This window comes from Amblyraja radiata, chromosome 22 (genome assembly GCF_010909765.2).
Source record: "Amblyraja radiata isolate CabotCenter1 chromosome 22, sAmbRad1.1.pri, whole genome shotgun sequence".
Lineage (NCBI taxonomy): Eukaryota > Metazoa > Chordata > Chondrichthyes > Rajiformes > Rajidae > Amblyraja > Amblyraja radiata.
This window is the reverse complement of record NC_045977.1, coordinates 28,165,956-28,171,855: the sequence shown is the minus strand read 5'-3', so window position 1 is coordinate 28,171,855 and position 5,900 is coordinate 28,165,956.

Here is a 5,900-nt window from a genome sequence, read left to right as displayed (position 1 = left end):
ACAGCAGATGTAAGGGAAACCAACAAGGAATGTTTTGGAGCAGTTGACCTCAACGTAAGAGCCACAGACATGGGTTTTACTGGGCAATAGGTTGAACAGAGTGGGGTCAGGCTACGTTACTGAGTTGGTTTGAGGGATGGGGTGAATCTGCAGTCAGAGGCTCATCCGCAGTTATTGAGTCCGCCCCAGAGCCATGGTTAACACTTCCTCTGTCAATGCAACCACTCGCACTGACCATCACCCTAAATATTCTGCCCAACTCTCTGAAGGAAGACTTTAGTCCATGATCTTTTAACTCAGGACAAAACCACTACTCACTACACTTATCTCCCCACACTTCACAACCCATCCTGCCCAAACCCCTCCCCCCCCCCGATCCCCCGTCCCCCCCAGCCCCCGTCCCCCCCCCCGTCCCCCCCGTCCCCACAACGCACACATGATCTCATGTAATTTCAGAGATAGACAATTAGCAGAGAAAATCTAGAGTTATTTTGTGATGCAAAGCTCTTAACAGTTTCCAACTAAAGGACAGTGAATAGTAGTTTTGGCAGTAACACACCCCTGATTTCTTCTTCCACAACAAACACACTCTGAGCCAAACCATCGGACATCCTTAACATTACAGACAAATCGCTTAAACTTGGCAACAACAAAGAAGAAAACTGCCAATATTTAGGAAGTACAAATATTTTAATCACCATCACTGCAGGGCCTTAAATTTCCATTAAAAGTTTATCGCAAACTTGGCAGTAACAAGGACAAATCTAATAACTCTCTGCAATTCTGGGTTCCAGCATTATTCAGTGTGAAGGTTTTTTTTATCACTTTTTAGTCGTCAGCAGCTTTATGATTGATTGCAGTGGAAAAGTAGGGCATCCTAGAAAGAGGCACAAAGCGGCATCTGAGCGCTGAATTATTTTTGCACCCCCTTTATCAGAACTTCATCCCCAAAGTGTAAGAGGAACCTGTATCCCGATGTTTATAAATTGATCAAGAACCTGAGCTTCAATGCAGTTTGGTTGGCAATCTAGACGTGGGCACCACGTTGCTGATTATCCCAAACTAAGCCCTGCCTCATTCAATCATTTGTTGTCCATATCCATTGAGGTCCACCCAGTCCAATGCTCACTCATCCACACTATCTACTGGTCTGGTAAGACCACAATCTTGTTTCATTCCATGTTCCTGCCCTTCTCCTCATCCCTCAGCCCATCGTCCTCTGAGAAGCATCTTGTCCTCCAGATCATCCTTGAGTTAGACAATAGATGCAGGAGTAGGCCCTTGTCTCCGAATGGCCTACTCCTGCACCTATTGTCTATTATCTATTGTCTATTGTCCTCAAAACATTTGTCCTCATTGACGACTACCATCCAATGTTGCTTTAAAAGCACCATTAAATGTGTTTTCACTGTCTATGCAAAGTGCCTTTGAAATCAGCTGTGTTAAAAAGTTCTCTTAATTCATGAATATATTAAACCTATTTCTACTTAATTAAGATGTCAAATTCTGCTGACTTTTTTTAGCTTGTGTAATAGATTGTAAGGTAACTGCAGGATTTGCAAAGATTCTCCTTCATATCTTAAATTGTAAAGTCTTTACAGCCAAAACATTTTTCATAAAGGTCATTATTTATATTTAATTCAATATCGTACAACCTTCAAGAAAAAAGTTAAACTGTAGTGGATAGAGCCTTCCCACGAAGGCCCTCAGTATGTCAAAGGAGCTAGTCATTGACTTCAGCAAGCAGGCCAGAGTACACACCCCAGTCTGCATCAATGGTGCTGATGTGGAGATTATGTTTTATTTTGTTTAGAGATACAGCGCAGAAACAGGTCCTTTGGCCCACTAAATCCATGCTGAGCACCGGGCCCCGTGCACTAGCACTATCCTACGCACTAGGGACAATTTACAATCTTTACCGAAGCCAATTAGCTTACAAACCTAAACGTCTTTGGAGTGTGGGAGGAAACGAGTGCACCCACACAGGTCACGGGGAGAACATACAAACTCCGCTCAGACAGCACCCGTAGTCAGGATCGAACATGGGTCTCTGGTCTTGTAAGGCAGCAACTCTACCGCTGTGCATCAAGAGATGATCAAGAGTTTCAAGTTCCTAGTGTAAATATCACCAACAATTTGTTCTGGTCTGACCACACTGAATCTATGACCAAGAAAGCACCAACTAAAGAAATTCAACATGTCTCCAATGACTACCAATTTCTTGTGATGAGCCATTGACTCCTTCTTTGCTTTATGCTGCATCGGGAAAGGACCATTCACACCCTAGACATTCACTCTTTCTTCCCTACTATTACCAGACTACTGAACAAGCCTCTCACGTGATATGGATGTATGCCCTATCTTCCAATCTACCTCATTGCAGCCCTTGCACTTTTTTTTAAACTTCACTTTCTCTGCAGTTAAAACACTATGTTCTGTTCTTTGTTTCCTTTCTCTTTTTGAACTCATTTAAGGTATGGAATGGTTGGATGGAATTGCGGCACCGAGTGGTGGAGCGGTGGTAAAGGGCATCGACAATATCATCTAGCCAGGCCGACCCTTGCAACTCCAATCCAGTGCTGCCCCAAGGACAACAGGCCTTTGTGGCCAAGTTAAGGCTCTACATTTTTAGCCACTTTGAGCGTGAAGGATGGAAGATAGCGCTGGAAAGTGGTGACTCTTGTATAGTACCTCAGTCTAATCTACTATTCTTCCACTCTTGCACGTACCTATTATTCTCCCTGGGTATAGCTAGAGTTTGACTAAAAATTATTCAAAAATAGAGTTTCACTATGCGTTGGGTGATGTGACAATAAATGACCAAATGCAAAACAAAGTTTATGTATGACTGTACAGATGAGAATAATAAATTAATACAAATACCAAAACAAAATTCAAGACAGAAGACAAAAACAATGGAATAGATGAACATTGGCTGTACTGAAGAGCCTACATGTTAAACAAGTACCTCATAATCTGGTCCTTGCTTATATATTCTCCTGTCTACCGCTTGGTGGAACTCATTTTTGAGCACATAATTAAACTGCTCACCAAAATATACCAGTAAAAGATGTTAGCAAGTGGGTGATATGACGGCATGTATAAATTAGCAATGTGTCCTTTAAACTCCATGAATCATTCACCTCTGTCTGTCACCCATGCTCACTTTCGTCTATCCTAGCGTGGTTACATCCTCTGACTCAGATTCACTGACCTGAATAAGGCACAAGGACAGAATTAGGCCTAACAAGACCGCTTTGTTTTATTTTTTCAATCTGATTAAACTGAAGAAGTGAGGTCCAGCAGACATAAAAAATAAAAATTTCTAAACTGGGGCAAGTTAATATGAAAAGATAATAAATCCCTTGAAAATCGTCTGCTATGCTGGGTTAGACACGTGCCTTAACCTTAGTGAATCAAACAGTTGCATGTTTAAGGTCAGGTACCAGCAGAGACTGGTGAATGATTCTGAGTCAGTGTTACCTGCAGAAACAGGTAAGCTGTGTTGGGCACAATCCCTGGCGACACAAAACATGAACCAGCACATAGACCAGCAGCATTCTGACTTGCTAACATTTTGATCGACAGTACATGGAACTTCTACAGCACAGGTACAGGTTCATTCCGACCACAATGTCTGTGCCGAACATTATATCAATATAAACCAACCTCGTCTGCCTGCACATGATCTATACCCCTCCATTCCCTGGATATCCATGTATCTCATGTGGGGTCCCAACACGCTATCTCACCCGTTTTTTTCTCTCCAGTGTTTCTGCCTAACCCGCTGAGTTACTCCAACACTTTGTGTCTACTGCCTATCTAAAAGCTTCTTAAATGCCACAAAATGCCTCTGCCTCCACCACCACCCCTGGTGTAAAAATTTGCCCTGCACATCTCCTTTAACTTTGCCCCTCTCACCTTAAAGCTATGTCCTCTAGTCTGACATTTCCACCCTGGGAAAAAGGTTCTGACTGTCTACCCTATCTATGCCTCTCATAGTTTTATATACTGAGGGGTGTACTGTTGACGAGGAGCAGTTTAACTTTTCACATGAAACGGTTCTATTAATAAATGAATTGTAGTACCAGCATGGTGACAATTAAATGCTACGTCTATTGACAGTGTGTAAACTGTAACTGGTGTTCTAAGTACATGGCCAATTTAGCAGCCCATATAGAAACACCCCATACTACATTGGGAAATAATTGTACTACATTGTAAAATGTTTGTCGTACATTTAGAGGAGCAGTTAGCAGTCCAGTGAAAACGTTCTTTTCTAGCTGTTGGCAAAGTTATGCTTCATCTACTGTACAAACAAATGTTGATGAAATGAGGATATTTCCTCTGGCAGGCATGCTTTGAATGAGGTATTATATTCTCAGGTTACAGGGAAATGGATTATGATCACGGTGAGGAGAGATTCTTTCGCTCGGTGGTGAACCTGCAGAATTTTCTATCAAGGCAGCAAACGCCATCTCACTGGTTATTTCTGAGAAGGAAATAGGTACATTTCTATAGAGTAAAAGCATGGAAGGGGACATGGGGAGAGAGCGGAAATATGGCACTGAGGATCAGACATGATTATATAGAATGGTAGAGCATGGAAGAAGAGCTGGCTGAGGTCCACATTGGGTGGAATTTCAACCATGAGCATCAGGAAGAAATGACAGGGTAATTGACCACTAGTGCACCAACTAGAGGTAGAAACTCCGGGGGAGTAGATGAGAGTGTGGGAGAATAGGAAATGGGATTAGTGCAAATGGCTGGTTGATGATAGTGCAAACTCAGTGGGTTGAATGGTCTGTTTCTGCGATACATCTAAGTCCTCAAGTGAGCAATCTCAAATAAGAGATGCTCCATAGATGCTGCTGAACCCGCTGAGTTTCTCCAGCATTTTGTGTACCTTCGATCTTCCAGCATCTGCAGTTCCTTCTTGAACTCAAATAAGAGATGGTTGAGACAGAGAAGGTAGCTTTGCAAGGAAGGGGAGCAGGACATTACAAGGAGACAAGACAATCTGTCCACTTGAGTTAGCATCCCGTAACGACCCACGCACAAATTCTCTGTCATGGATTCCTTCCAATTTACATGGACATTCTTCACCAAGCTGTTCAAGTTTTCCCTTGCAGAAGCCAAGTTGAGATCGCTCAGGTTCAGAGACTCCCTGCGCTGAGACCTGCCTTGGAGCCATGTGTTGCTGCCAGTCAGAGCAACAAGGAGATGCCAGCAATGCGCACGCACAACTCCCAGGTTTCTGAAAGCGATCTTTCCTTGGCATCGGAGAAGCATTTTTTGTTGTTGTTTTGTAGCAGCAACGTTGACATATGGGAACCCATGGCGACAGTCGGAGGTTAGGGCTTAAAAATAGTCGCAAAGTTCACCCGCATACACTTGCACTGTGCTTCAGTTTACCAGCCAGAATGTGTCCGAGCCACGCAAACCGGATCGAGTTTGGACTAAGAGCATAGTAACTAGGTCAGGTTGCTTTGATGTACATCCCTTGAGCTTAAGAGATCAAATGTGTGAATAAGATAATTAGTAAGAGAGGTGGAGAGATTATGTTCCATTCCTGGGACTGAGAGAAAAGGGGTGGGTGAGGGAGGGGGGGAGTTTCAAATGAGGAGGGATAACTTGAAAATAACTATGAGTTGTATCAGGCATGTGTAAATAAAAACAGAAAATACTGGAAATCCCTCCATAACTATAACATTTAAGAAACAGTTAGACAGGTACATAGATAGGACAAGTTTGGAGAGATATGGACCAAGCGCAGGCAGATAGGACTAGTGCAGGAAGATTGCTCCCGATGTTGGGGAAGTCCAGGACAAGGGGTCACAGCTTAAGGATAAGGGGGAAATCCTTTAAAACCGAGATGAGAAGAACTTTTTTCACACAGA